Genomic DNA, 14,421 nt, shown 5'->3' with positions numbered 1-14,421 from the left:
TGTGGAGTACATGTGTGTAGATGGTGTCTACGAGGCAGGGTCCAAGGTGGAAAAGGTAGGTCACATGGGAAACAATGGTAAGTGGTTTTTAAAGGCATGTGAGACAATTTTTCTAAACATGAATTTGGGCTCCATAATGCCTATCAAGGTGACACATACACCCAAAGTGATAAAAATATTCCAAAGGAAAAGGGCCAATTAAAAATTTGGTAAGTTTAACTACCACAATATATATAAAACATCACTTTAGAGCACAAGCATGGGTACATGTGCGTTAGGGAAGTAGTAGTTAGAATTAGGACCCCTTGTGCCCCCCCCCCCCCCCCAAATTACATTAGTCAATAAAAATGTGCTAGGTATATTTGAGGATAGACGTGGACTCCCTATCATATCCATGGCTAAGATCATGCTAAGTGGTGGATAAAGACAAAGGGGTACAAGTTTCTCATAATTGGTTCATAATAACAATAAAGTTAATAAAATAAAAGTTGCAAAAGGTAAATGGGGACAAAGTTGAGCATGGTAGGTAAGGAGGCAAGGGAGATGAAAAGGTAGCATTAGAATATGATAGGTGGAAAACAATGCCACATCATCAACACTTTTCATTCGACATCAATAAAATAGAATTTTATGTTAAAAAAAGTCTAGAGCCAAAATTTCATTTTGGTCATAACATAACCATTTAAGTCATAATCAAGTGAGGTTTTAGGTGTAGGTCCGTGATGGTTGAAACTATAAAAGTTCTAGTGAAGGTCAAATTTTTGGTGTACATATACAAAATTAAGATAGAAGTGTTAGTGAGGTTTATTGGCCAATTTCCCTTCAAAATTTGAGAAAGTGCCAATTAGTGATTTCTAAAGAATAAGGTGGTACTCGTTGTGAGTGACCCTATTGATGGTGGAATTTGCATAATAACGAATAAGAGCATGAATGAAGAAAGACAATGGAGGATTTGGAAAAAATTCAAAGGTTTGGAGTGGAGATGCAGAAACATGCCAAGATCCATTATTATGGGAGACTTTTTGATGATTTTGAAATTTGTAGTGGGAGAAAAGGGATCCAAGATCACTAGTCTAGAAAAAATTTCCTAGTCAACATTAAATGTCCTAAACAATTCATATGACTTTGTTTTGCTAAAATTTTTCCAATTTCACTTAGTTAAAAGAAGAAGAAGACGAAGAAGAAGATAATAGCTTGGGTTTCTTTCATCCTTCTTCCTTTTTAGCCTATGATGTTATTTTTTATTATTATCATTTAATGTAAAATATTTAGGTATTACATTGCTCAAATCTCAACCTTTCATCATGTATATGGATACATCATTATTTCAGATATCAAAATTTGAATTGTTACATTCCCAAGGAGATTAACTAGTATGGAGACTTCGAAGAATATGGGAATTTTGTATCATGGATCAAAATATTGATTGTCTTCAATGAATGATGTGAAAAGAATAGGCTCTCGCTTATGTTATGAATATATCACCCCCAATTTTGACCTCAAGAATAATAATATATATCTAGACATGATGAAAGGCTAAGGGTCAGATAATGCAATATGTAAATATTATAAATTGAATGATAATGATAAAAAAATGCATCACAAGGGACATATAAAGAATGACAAAAGAATGGCGAGTTGTGATTCCACAAGAGGGGAAATAAAGGGGGCTTAGGGGTCTAAAAGGGCCAAAGAAGATAATGCTATTTCATTGTGAGCATAAGTCCTTAAGCCTTAGCTTTATTGAGATTTGTCTTATATTATCCTAAGCCCTATAAACCTTTGAATTAGTTGCCAAATGGGGGTACATGGGCTTCCTATCATGATACATGGTTAATTATTAGCATGCAAATAGATTCCATAGTTTTGAGCATGAAAAGGGAGGTTTTTTATCCATCCTATTTGAAGAATTTGTATTTAAACCTAAGTTGTGCATGAATGTTGTATTTGAATTATGGAAGTGGTTGCTATAAAAAAATGGATTTTTTTCCCATTTATAAGGGTTATTATTGACATGGAGTAAAATTAATTATAACTAAGAATCATCGAAGTCCCCAGAAGGAATATTTTTTGGCTGCTTTATATAGCCCTAAGAGAAGTGGGATGGTGCAAGGGATTGCATGGAAAAGAAGGGGGTCCCTAAGAGAGGTGCATTTGTATAGCCCTAGGAATTTGATGATTATCATATTCAGATAAATTGGGATGTGTGAGAGGATTAGAGCTAGCCATGGGTGATTTCATCATTATGGACTTATAGATTAAACTTGGGGATAACCTTGTTTGCAGAAATCTTAAGGGCAATAAATAGCATGTGATAGGGTGGAACATCCTTCATCTACAACTAGTTGGTGGTTATCCCTAGAAAGATAAGCATTATGATTTATTCATGATTATGTTAAGTTAATACCATCAAGTTATAAGTTGAATGTTGTTTTGCATGCATTTATACATCCACATACATATTTATGATTGATTAATGATGTTTTCAAGAGACACATTGTTATGTTTGCTTACATTAATCAATTCATAACAAGCAATGAGGAATTATGGTATCAAGGCTTTAGAATGCTTATTTCATCCTATTTAGATGGCTAGGTACATTACAAAATGGCATCAAAGCATAATTTTAAGTTTTGGCAAGGGGGTGGATCTGGAACACCCCACCACCTTAATAGTTTTACAAGGGTAGTTGGGTATGCTATAAAATGATAACAAAGCAAGAGATTGATTGAAATTAGTGGTTTCAAGAAGTACCCTATATCCTCAATGGTGGATAGAGGGTATTAAGTATGTGACAAAGTGGTATCAAAGCATAATTTTAAGTTTGTGGGAGCAATTTGGAGTAAAACACCACCTTAAGTATGTTATAGGGTTGGTCGAATATGTTATAATGTGTATTGGAACTATATGTTAAGCACCATGGTTGTATGGGTAGAAACTATCTTGCATATGGCGAAAATGTTGTTTACAAACTAATTGTTTAATAGAATTCCTCAAGGAGAATAATTAGGAGAAGTGTTTTGAATCTAGTGAGTATTGGAATGATGTATTGAATTCTTAAATTGGATTTATATTACAAAAAATGGAGGCACGAGTATATAATTCTTGGTTACATATTTAATTTCTATAGAGAATTGCATAGAGAATATCTTTTTCTTTTTTCTTTTTTCTAGACATTGTCTCGTTTGTATGTCCATTCAATCCTCCACAACATTTCCATGTTGGCATATGAATATTTTATGGTGTAATAACATAATCATATGCCAACATAGAATTGTTGTGGAAGATTGAATTAATAAACAGATGAGACAAGGTCTAGAATCCAAGCCTAGAAAATTCATGGTAATCCTAAATTGGATACACACACAGAAACATACATGAAATATACTAGAGAAAAATCCATAAAATTATGTGGACCTTGTAAATGTGACATGGACTAGTACGTGACATAGAGGTGTTAGGGTGGTGCCATGTGGAGGCATGTGAGATAGTTTTCCTAGACATTAATTTGGGCTCCATCATGTCTATCATGGTGACACGTGCCCCCAAGGTGATAAGAAGATGAAATAGGCAAAGGGCCAATTAAAAATTTGGTAATTTTAACCACCATAATAGAGATAAACCATCAATTGAAAGCACAATCATGGGGACATGTGTGCTAGTGAAGCAGTAGTAAGAAATAGGAACCTCTAGCCCCGTCATCACATTAGTAAATAACAATGTGCTAGGTGGAGTTCAGGATGGAAGTGGACCCCCTATCATATACATGGCTAAGGGCATGCTTAATGGTGGATAATGACAAATGGGTACAGGTGGGCCACAATTGATTGGCAATAGCAATAAATTTACTAAAGTAAAAGTGGATAAAGGTAAAGGGGAGCACAAAGTTATGATATGGTAGGTAAGGAGGTAAGGGAGATGACCCGGTATCATTAGAATTTTATATGTGGAGAACAATTCCACATTATCAGTCACATGTCATTCCACATCAACAAAATAGAATTTTATGTAAGAAAAATCTAGAGCCAAAATTTCATTTTGGCCATAACAAAACAATTTAAGTCATAATCAAGTGAGATTCTAGGTGTAGATCCATGATGGTTAGAACTACAAAAGTGTTAGTGAAGGTAAAAATTTTGGTCCATGCATACAAGATTAAGATAGAAATTCCAGTGTGGTTCATTAGCTAATTTTTCTCAAAATTTTGAGAAAATGTCAATTAGTGGTTTCCAAAGAACAAGGTAGTACTCATTGTAAGTTGCCCCATTTATGGTGGAATTTAGATAATTAAGAATATGAGAAGGAATGAAGAAAATTGTTTTCATTATGACAAAAACCCGCAAAAATTTTGTGTACACTCAAATTTTGGAGCCCGTTATCCTGTACAACTTCCTAGGCTAAGCAGGAGATCGAAAGAGGTAACCTCGAACCAATTTTAGCTCAGTAGCTAGCCCTACTGAGCTTGAGAGGGATATATCAAAGTTTCTATCAATGAATAGCTTTAAATAACAAATTTTTTAGGCTATATATGTATGTTTGTTTGTGTGTTTGTGAATTTGAGATTTTAGGGTTTGTTGGCTAGGGTTTAGAACCAGTGATTAAGTCTAGGCTTTAGGAATGCAAAGACAAATATAGAAAGGAGCTAGGCATCTGAAGGCTATGGTGTACTCAAAATATTTTCATTGTAGTATATATTATAAAGTTTTGAAGATACTAATGAGAATATGTAAGTATGAGTTAATTAGCTTTTAAAAGAAATAAATACAACTATGAACACCACATAAACAGAGCTTGAAATCAAGAATCATGTCCATTTCACTGCAAGGTAAATCATAGATGGAATACAAAGCATGTGAAGAAAGATAATTTAGCTATTAGAAACTGATAGAAAGATTAAACAAACACCATACACTCACAGAATTAGAGTTCCTGAAAAATAGTTGCAAGTTCTCTTGTATTAGCTGAAAATATCATAACATCTGAGCCTCCTCCACAAAAATCCAACCCTTCTCTCTGAAAGGGAAATGATACATATAGACTCAATTAGACCACTTCCCCACCTTTAGGAGTCGAATTCCTAGTTGGTGGAACTTATTCCTAGGTTCTCTCAACCAACAAGTGGGAGTGAGAAGGTTAAATACAAACACTTCTTGTAGACTTTGTTTTGGATTTTGCTTCCTTAATGAGGCCTATTAAACATCAAAAACAACCTATAATTTCCATTTATTCATTCTTTCATCATCTAACCTCAAAAAAATTTCCATTACATCAAGAGTTTTGACTTTGACCAAGTCAAACTGAAAACTAGGAAATTTACATAGTGAAATTTTAAATCAAAAAACACAAGAAATTGCAAAAGCACATCGCCGATTTTGAGCCCACTTTAAGGTGACTTCCTGAGGTCCAAATGAAGATCTGAAAGAATGGTCAGCTACATTTTCAATTCTAGTTTTCCGAACATGTTTAATTTGAGAAAATTACCCATGGGAATGCCTTCAAAAATTCAATCTCCCAAGGTCACTCCAGAAGCGCAACGCCTGTCAAAAAGAGGTACAGAAAGCTGATTTTTTACCACTTTTTCCAATTTTTCTCAAAACTTAGGCCTCCTCTAGAAAATATGAAGAAATGGGTTTTGAGAGGATGCCAAGGGCTTTCCAAAAATGCAAGCCATTCCTGATTTGAGTGCTTGAGGAAAGAGCGCAGCGCCAAGGCGCTACGCTTTTGGGACTGGCTAAATTTTTGCATAAGGCACTAAAATTTCCAAAAAAAACAAAAATGATCAAAATTTCTTAAAAATTGGTCAAGATATATAAAATGAATCATATTAATCCCTCATAGATGCTTCAGCAAGCATCTCCATGTTTCTTTTATCATTTTGGTCCTTTAGGGCTTCTTTGAGCTTATTTCAAGCTACTTGACCTTGACATTGCAAATCATGTTCTGAGCCTGGTAATGATGTGCCATGTGCCTTAGTAGCTAATTGTCTCTATTGGACTTGTCTAGAAGCTTCTCTAAATGGTCATTTACCTTGTCTAACCAGTGCTCTTTGTCTTGATTGACTTCTAAGGCAATGTTGTCTTCTAGCTCTAATTCCTCATCTAGTAATATGTGTTTTTCTTCTTTCTTTAATGTCTTTTTAAGCCCTTTGGTTCTTGGCCTCTTTATCTTACCTTTTCCTTTTATTCCTTCAGGCTCATTAATCTCCATGACTGCTTTTCCCTTGCCTGCTTCCTGCAATAGTTTAGTTTGCTTCTTTTCCATGATCAATTGTTTTGCCTTCAGTTGACTATTTTCTTATTCTAGGAATGAAATGATAAACCTTGCTCTTGCCATGTTGACTGTAAGTTCCTTGATCTGATCATCTTTATCTCTGATCATCTACTACATGGTCTCATTTTTTTCTTCTAATTCAACCAACTCAAACTCAGGCTCAACCAAGTCCTTATCCTGCACTAGTGGTCCCTGTTTTGCTGATGTGGAAGTCTTGGCCCCTTTCTCACCATGAGAAGAAAAAACAAGCCTCTTTCCTCTTTTTTACATCCTAGTCACCTCAGTTTTAGGTGATTTAGGCATTTCCACTGATTTTATTAAAGACCCAATTTCCATTTGTTGCATTGGCATGTTAGAAGGCTGAGTTGCCACATTGGATTCATGCCATTTCAGAGCTGTCTCTAAAAAATATTCCCATGTCATATTCTTTTCTGCAAGTTGATGAAGCACTACAGTCTTGATCAAACTATGATGAAAGAGACTAGGATAGTGTTCCTTGTTCTTCACATGTACTTTCTCTGACATATTGGAAAAGCTCCTGCATAGATAGTTGCACATGTTTAGAGGTTTCTGAGATGTAAAGTGCATTAGAAGCCAGATGTGATAGGCATATAGTCTATAGAACCTTCCTTCATAGGTGAAGAATTTTATGACAACTTTCATAAATGGAGCATACTTATCCAACAGATACCTAAAAGGTATGATATGATTATGGGTTTCCCTGTATGGTGTTTTCAAGAAAGATCTATAGTGTACAAGATCTAAGTTCATCCCCTTGAACCAATATTCACCATGATTTGGTAGCCCTGCAGCAATTGAAATAGAAGCCAATGAAAATGTGAAGTCAACACTTGCAATAATGGCACTTTCTCCTTTCAAACGAGTAGCAACCCAATCTGTTAACTGCTCATGGAAGCCTACTTCACACACCCTTTTGCAAAAATCTAGACAATTCACATCTTCAAAGAACTGTTTGATAAAGGGTGATGAATTGATCTCATTGTGGTTGGATGGTTCATATCTGATAATTTTTCCTCCCTTGTGATGTTTCTTCCTTTCTAGTGAAGAGTCTCCTTCCATGGTGACAGAAACCCTAGTAGCAAGAAAATAAAAAAAACAGTGAGGGATGAGTGAAAAATGAATTGATGGGTAGGTGGAGTGGAAAAAATGGCAAGGGGACTTTGTAGGAGGTTGATATGAACCATGAACAACTTATGAAGATGAAAGGAGGTGAAATGAAGGAATGATGTATTTTTGAAAAAAGGGAAAACAGGGTTTCTAGGAAAATTGTCCAAATCCCATAGGAATGAGCTAGGGTTTCATTTTTGGTGGAGTAATTTATTGTTTTGTAGTTGGTTTTGTGGTTCATGAAGTATATTAAACATGTGTAGAGGTGTAGGATGATGTTTTACATGTTTAAACTTATGAAAGCTAGATGACCATCATCAACCCTAGCATTATTTCATGACAAATTCACTAGAAACCCTAATGAGGAGAAATTTAGCTTTGAATTGATCTTGCAAAATAAAAAGTAGAGTAAGATGATGTACTTACTTGTAGATAAGTCTACATTTGCAAGAAAAATAATTTGCAAGCTTAAAATTGCAATTTGGGTGAGTTTTGGGCAATTTTGAGCTTCTCTGGCACAAGTTCATCGCAGTCTCTGGAAGCACAACGCAGTGTCCAGAAGCGCAGCGTAGTCTCTGGAAGCGCAGCGCCTGGAGTTTTTTGCTAACTTTGCCAAAAAACCCGAGTTTTCTCAACAATGGGAGGGTGAGCTCGATGCACAAGGAAGAATAAGAGGAAAATAAAATGAGTTTGGAGATTTTTGGTTTATATAAGCAAGTCAATTTCCTTTTTGAAAAGAAATGGGCCCCACAAACCTTTTGAAAAACTGATTTTCACCTTTAAAACTAAGTCATTGTAGAAAGTTGAAACCTGGGTTGTATTTTCACTTTTTTAACATTGGAACTTCTTCTCCTGGAGCCTTTCAGACTGAAATCATGATGAACTTGTGAAAACTCAACAAGTTAATGTCAAAGAGTTGCTTGTCATGCTTTATTCAATGTTGGATTTATAGATGATAATTATGGACCTTGAAAACCCTAATGACCTAATGAAAAAATATGAAACTGAATGGAATGATGATGATGACTAATATAAGGAAAACTTTCTTTTATGATGACACCTTCATCTAAATTAGATAGGTGTCCAGCATATGTGACTTTCCCAAAAGACTAAACTCATTCTTAGACCAACTAGACAGTAACCAAAATTTATTCTGTAAACCTAGTGACATGGTAAAATTTTGATTTTGAGACCTGTCTAGCCAATTTAACGTCTTAAATTGCTTTACATAAATTATCAATCCGGGTATCGTAAACTGATGAAGTGTGGTGCACCATATGTGCTTAGTCAACCTTTTTCTTACTTCGTTGTTTTATAGTTTATGTTATTCTTAGGGTTTTGTTCTTATTGGTTTCCTAAAGTGTTTAACGCAAATGAAATCCTATTCTAAGGTCTTAAGAATAATTTTAAAGGTCAAGTATGGATGTAGATTTCAAGACAAGGTTTATGTCCCTTATGGTAAATTCCAAAACTTAGAACTTCAAAAGATCTCAAAACATGCTATTAATACTTGAATAGGAATGTAAATATGCAGCTACTTAAATCAAACAAAAGATGAAATATTGATCATGAAATCACTGTCTCTGCTGCCCATCTAATTACAGAAATAAAATCTAAACTATTGCACTCAAACAAACCAAAAATTGCAGACTAACGAAAGCAAGATCAATTTACTTCACTTATAATCCGATAGCTCGCCAAGTAGTTTTTCCGGGTTAAGCCATGGCTCCGGAGATAACATCAATAACATGAAGAATTGATATCTAAATTACCTACTTGCAAATGAAAGTAAAATCAAGTCGCTTCACTTATAATCTGATAGCTCACCAAGTAGCTTTTTGGGGTTAAGCCATGGCTCTGGAGATAACGTCAATAACATGAAGAACCTAATATCTAAATTACCTACTTGCAAATGAAAGTAAAATCAAGTCACTTCACTTATAATCTGATAGCTCGCCAAGTAGCTTTTCGTGGTTAAGCCATGGCTCTGGAGATAACGTCAATAAGATGAAGAACCTGATATCTAATTGCAGAGATGAAAGTAAAATCAAATCACTTCACTCATAATCCAATAGCTCGCCAAGTAGCTTTTCGGGGTTAAGCCATGGCTCTGGAGATAACGTCAAATGACATGAATAATTTGATATCTAAACTAACTAACAACAGCAAATAAATAAGACTGAAATCAAAGCATAACTGAAATTGAAAAGCTTAAGAAAAAGTTCAGCAGAGGCAAATCTCATGTCACTATTTGATGCCAAAACATGTAAAGAAAACTAATCTACAATCAACCAGTTGAACACACTTGCATGATTTAAAATTGCATCAATGGAAACTCTAATCTATCAAACTTGAAAGCAATCAAATGACATAATGAAATCAAAGAAAAATTACAAAATAAAATCTACTCTACCTTACATTCTAATGTGCTCCATGATATCTACTTCACATCTCCTTCCATGTTGAGAACATCAAAGATTTATTCAAATTCTTCAAAATTACAAAGTAAAACAAAGCTCTCCAAAGCTTTCCAAATCCATCAAGGAAGAACTAGAAAGCCAAGCTAAGCTAAGACTAACAAGCTAACAAGCTCACAAATGAAGGAGAGAGATCTCATATTTATACAAAAAGATGAGAAGCCATCTCATTAATGAGAGTCCATGAATCTCTCCCTCTACCTCTAGAGTCCTAATCAAAATAGGAACTGATAAGACACATGTCTTCTTAGAGTTTCAATACAATTAGGAGATGTGACACATATCCTCATGATCCCATGATTCTTTCCACTCAAATTCGAATTTGGCCTTAGAGTGCCACATAAGGGTCTTCTAGAAGCCTCTTTTTAACCTACACATGTCAACAATCTCAACCCACTTGTTAGGTATAAGCATATGCACATTATTTTCTAATTTTTAACCACAAAGTCACTTAAAAAGGCTTAGAATTAATAAAGTTTGGAAAAACATAAATGTGGCCCAATGATAATGAAAGTGGGATGAATGTGGTAACATAGTAGTGAAATGGAGGTGAAATGGAGGTGATATAATGGACATAATAGTGAAAGTGTAATGGAAATGAATGACATTTTCAAGACCCAACAAGACCCCCTATTAGACTTGGTAAAATTATATTTGATCACTGGTGACACTAAAACAAGACTGACACTAACAGAGCCTACTATGGATCTTGCGTTCCGTAGTCACTTTTTGGTCAGTTGATGCTTTTGAGCTCCCTTCTTGGATTGGAAGTGTCAAAGACACTTGCTCACACATGACCAATTTGTAACAAGTCCGTGATCGCATTCTTTTACGCAAGCTTGGACAAGCATAGCATGTTCCATCATGATTGTTCTTGTGTGATGTCCAATCCATGTCAACAGTCAGTGCGCACTAAAAATAGCAGTTTCTCACATTCTAGTTGTGTTTGTACTTCCATTTCGGTAACTTTTGCAAATAGTCGCTTCCATGCACCTTTGTTCTCATGAGTGTCATTTTCATGTTTTTGGTTGTCACTTTCACTTGCTTTCACTTTAATTAATGTTGTTTTCATGTTATCTTTTCTTTGGCATGTGTTACTTTCATTATCATTCACATATCGCAAGAGTCATTCGCACTTTAGCAATTGTCATGTTTTCACATGTTAGTTGTCGCACAATGTATATATGCTTGTTATGGTGGTTTCAAGGGGTTGTCTTTGTGTCAATGAGTTGGTCTAACCATGTAAACATTAGTTGCACTCATTCCCAAAGTTTAATGCATTTTTGTACAAGTGTCGTCATAGTCGTCGCAAAGTGTACCTTTAGTGTCACACTTGTTGTAAAGTCATTGTAAAGTTGTCACATTGATGGAAATATGTTGTTAATGTGTTCTCGATTATCTGTGTTGTTGATTTTTCAAGTGTGTGATCACATTCAAGTCATATCACTGTTCACAACATTTTCTTCAATCCCACACTTAGTCAAATTTCATAAAATTCCCAGCAACCTAGCCTCATCCAGCCCTCCTAAAGAGACCTTGTCTCTTGGAATTGTGCAATGCGCAGTCTCTGCCTCCCAGAACTGCGCATTTTGCAACCTCATTTCTTAAGCCCATTCCCTGAATCCTATAACTACACAATTTTTCTCTCCAACCAAGCCTGAATTGTGCATTACCAAGTCTTAGTCCTCAAGCCTCAGTCTTGAGCTCCTGAACTGTGCAACTATGCAATCATCTAGCCTCCTTTCCTTCCAGTACTAGACATTTAGCATTTTCAGTGCTTAAGCCCGGGTCTTTGCCTCTAAAACTATGTAATCATTCCCTCTGTACAGGCCTGAACTACAAATTGCGCAGTCTCAGACCTCAAGCCCAATCCTTGAGCTCTTGAGTTGCCCAACTGTGTAATCACCAAATCTAATTTGCCTCCCAGAACTGCATAGTTGACTGAAACAATGCTCAACCCCTCAACCTAGCTCACTAAGCTCCCAAACTATGCAATATTCTTCCTCAGTCCAGCCTGAACTACGCATTGTGCAGTCTCAAGGCTCAAGCTTCACCCTTGATTTCCTGTGCTACACAATTATGCAGTTACTAAGCCTCTTCCTAGCCTGACACCCAATTCTGGCTCAGTAAGTGGATCAATATGCACCATCTTAGACTAGGAGTTTATCAGACTGAAGTCGTCTCATCATGAGTGGATTGTAGATGCAGGTACTCTATCATGTTATAATAAGAAGATGAAGACAGATATGGAGAAGGAGGACATGCTAGATGGAACATATGGAGCTGAAGAGATAAGATGATTATCAGGCAAGAAGACGAAGGACCACGGACTATAACAAAAGATCAAGATCAAGATCACATGGAAGACTCCTCATCTTCAATTCATAAGGAGGAGCAAGAAGAATAACATGTACCATCTTTTTAAGAAGACGCAAAGAAAGAAGTTGCATGAAGGACATCTTGGCACTGTCACATCATCATGTAGTCCATGTCATCAGTGTCATGTCATGTCCTGTCACAAGTCATCATATGCCACATCATTATTGTGGATTATGTAATTACCTACTCAAAATGTATTATAAAGTGGAAGTCCAAGGGAAACATTCATAAAATGAAGAGTCATGTAAAGTCTAAAATTCATAGGAAGTCAAACATTCATGAGAGTGGTCAAAGATTCACGAGGAAGGGTAAGCATCACCTCTTGGTTAAATATACACCCTCATTGTATAAGCAAGGGAATTTTCACCTTGGCTCCTCCCACAAGGCTTCAGAGAGATAAATTAGTTCTGTTGAGGAGCAAGAAGTGGCTTCAATGCTTCACTATTGGAGCTAGTGATGTTCATTATATACATGTGTCTCAAGATTTTTACTTAATAACAAAAGCCTTCATGGTCGGCCCATTCTTCATGCATGGATTATGAATATTGGTAAGACTATTCTGTGGATGTTTGTATTTCATGTTTTCTTTCATCTGTGTTAAAATAGTTGAACTATTTCGGTTATTTGAATACCTATATTATTGATAATGTGGTGTAATGGTTGTTATTATTGTCCCATCCTTGTGGATTATTCCACAGCATACTAGACAAATATTTCTCATTCATTGGTTGTAATGATTGCTGCACCTTTTTTGGACTATTCCGCTTGATGTCAGACAGATCCTTCTTGTTTGCTTGTGTCTCTACTTGGGTGGTATCATTACCTCTCTCTTAGAGGCTCACTTTATTCTTTTCCTCCACAGTAGAATAAATTTGACACACTTACAACTGAACACTCACCAGGCATATTTCGAAGGCACACACGCGTTCCTCTCTCTTGTTAACAGTTAGATCCAAGGAAAATATATAATAATATATAGCCACTGGTTTGATACTTGGATGGGGATCCTATTCCGAATGGTGTGAGCTCTAATTAGGACTTCACATCGGGGAGACCCCTTGGTTGACTAATTTCTAGCACCATTAACAATGGCGTTAGAAGGAGCGCCAAATGACAAGTTGTGCTCGTTGAGTTTGTTTTGAATCTCTTATCTCAAATGGCTCATCGTCAAATCTTACTCCCAAGGTGTTTCTCTAATTTATCCATTTATCTATTTTCAATCCCCAATGAGCCTATATATCACTTGTCTCAATTAAAATTTGATGGTGAGAATGGAACATCCATAACCACGCATGTTTCTAATTTTCTTAAATTTTGTGAATCTTATGAAATCGACGATGAAGAGTGTTGTAGCTCAATCTGGTACAATTATAATGTCAAATATCTTAAAATAAGAATATCTAGGATAGGACCAAACTCGCAAAGTTTGAAGAAATTTTTTTTGGCAGCCTTACAAGAGGAAGAGAAGTTGTTATAATTGATCATAAAATTTGTGGGCTGAAATGAGTATTTTAGAATAATCTTGGTGCTCTCGTCCTAATGTATAGAGCAGTTGTTATTATATAAAATTATCACACAAAACCCAATCTCCATGAAAAGGTTTATTGCCATACATGTCTTTGAAGTTCATGAACCAAAGTCCACCCAGGAGTTAGCAAACATACACGGACAAATTTCCAAATTGAAGAGGGCTATATAAATCACCCAAAAGTAATTTGAGCTACAAATGTGGAATATTGGTTTTAGAAAATGACATTGAAATCAAAGCTCACATTCGAAGGTATTAGGGTGGACGAGGTAAAATGGTTTGTGTAAAGTCGTGCACTTACTAATTATAATTATACTCCATCATTGGATTCCCTCGAAGTCAGAAAACTTGTGTTTCGGAAAATGAAGAAGAATCCACATTAAAATTAGTGTGATATTGGTATTATATTGCTCAAGTTACAGCATCTTCCTGGAAATTATATTCTTATGAACACATAAAGCCTGCATCATTAACAACGAGTCTGGATCTGGTAGATCACCGCGAGATGAAGTTACATCCCAATGCATCATTGTTGTATGGCGCACACTTCCCAAGGCTGGGAATCAAGAATGCAGAGCATGAAAATTGAGCAGTGGTCCTCGCCGAATCCATGCATTTAATTCCCCACATGAATCACCA

The sequence above is a fragment of the Pinus tabuliformis genome, chromosome 2_2, assembly GCF_031772625.1.
Source record: "Pinus tabuliformis cultivar Carrire ecotype Pingquan chromosome 2_2, CPIR1, whole genome shotgun sequence".
Taxonomy (NCBI): domain Eukaryota; kingdom Viridiplantae; phylum Streptophyta; class Pinopsida; order Pinales; family Pinaceae; genus Pinus; species Pinus tabuliformis.
This window is presented reverse-complemented; position numbering follows the sequence as displayed.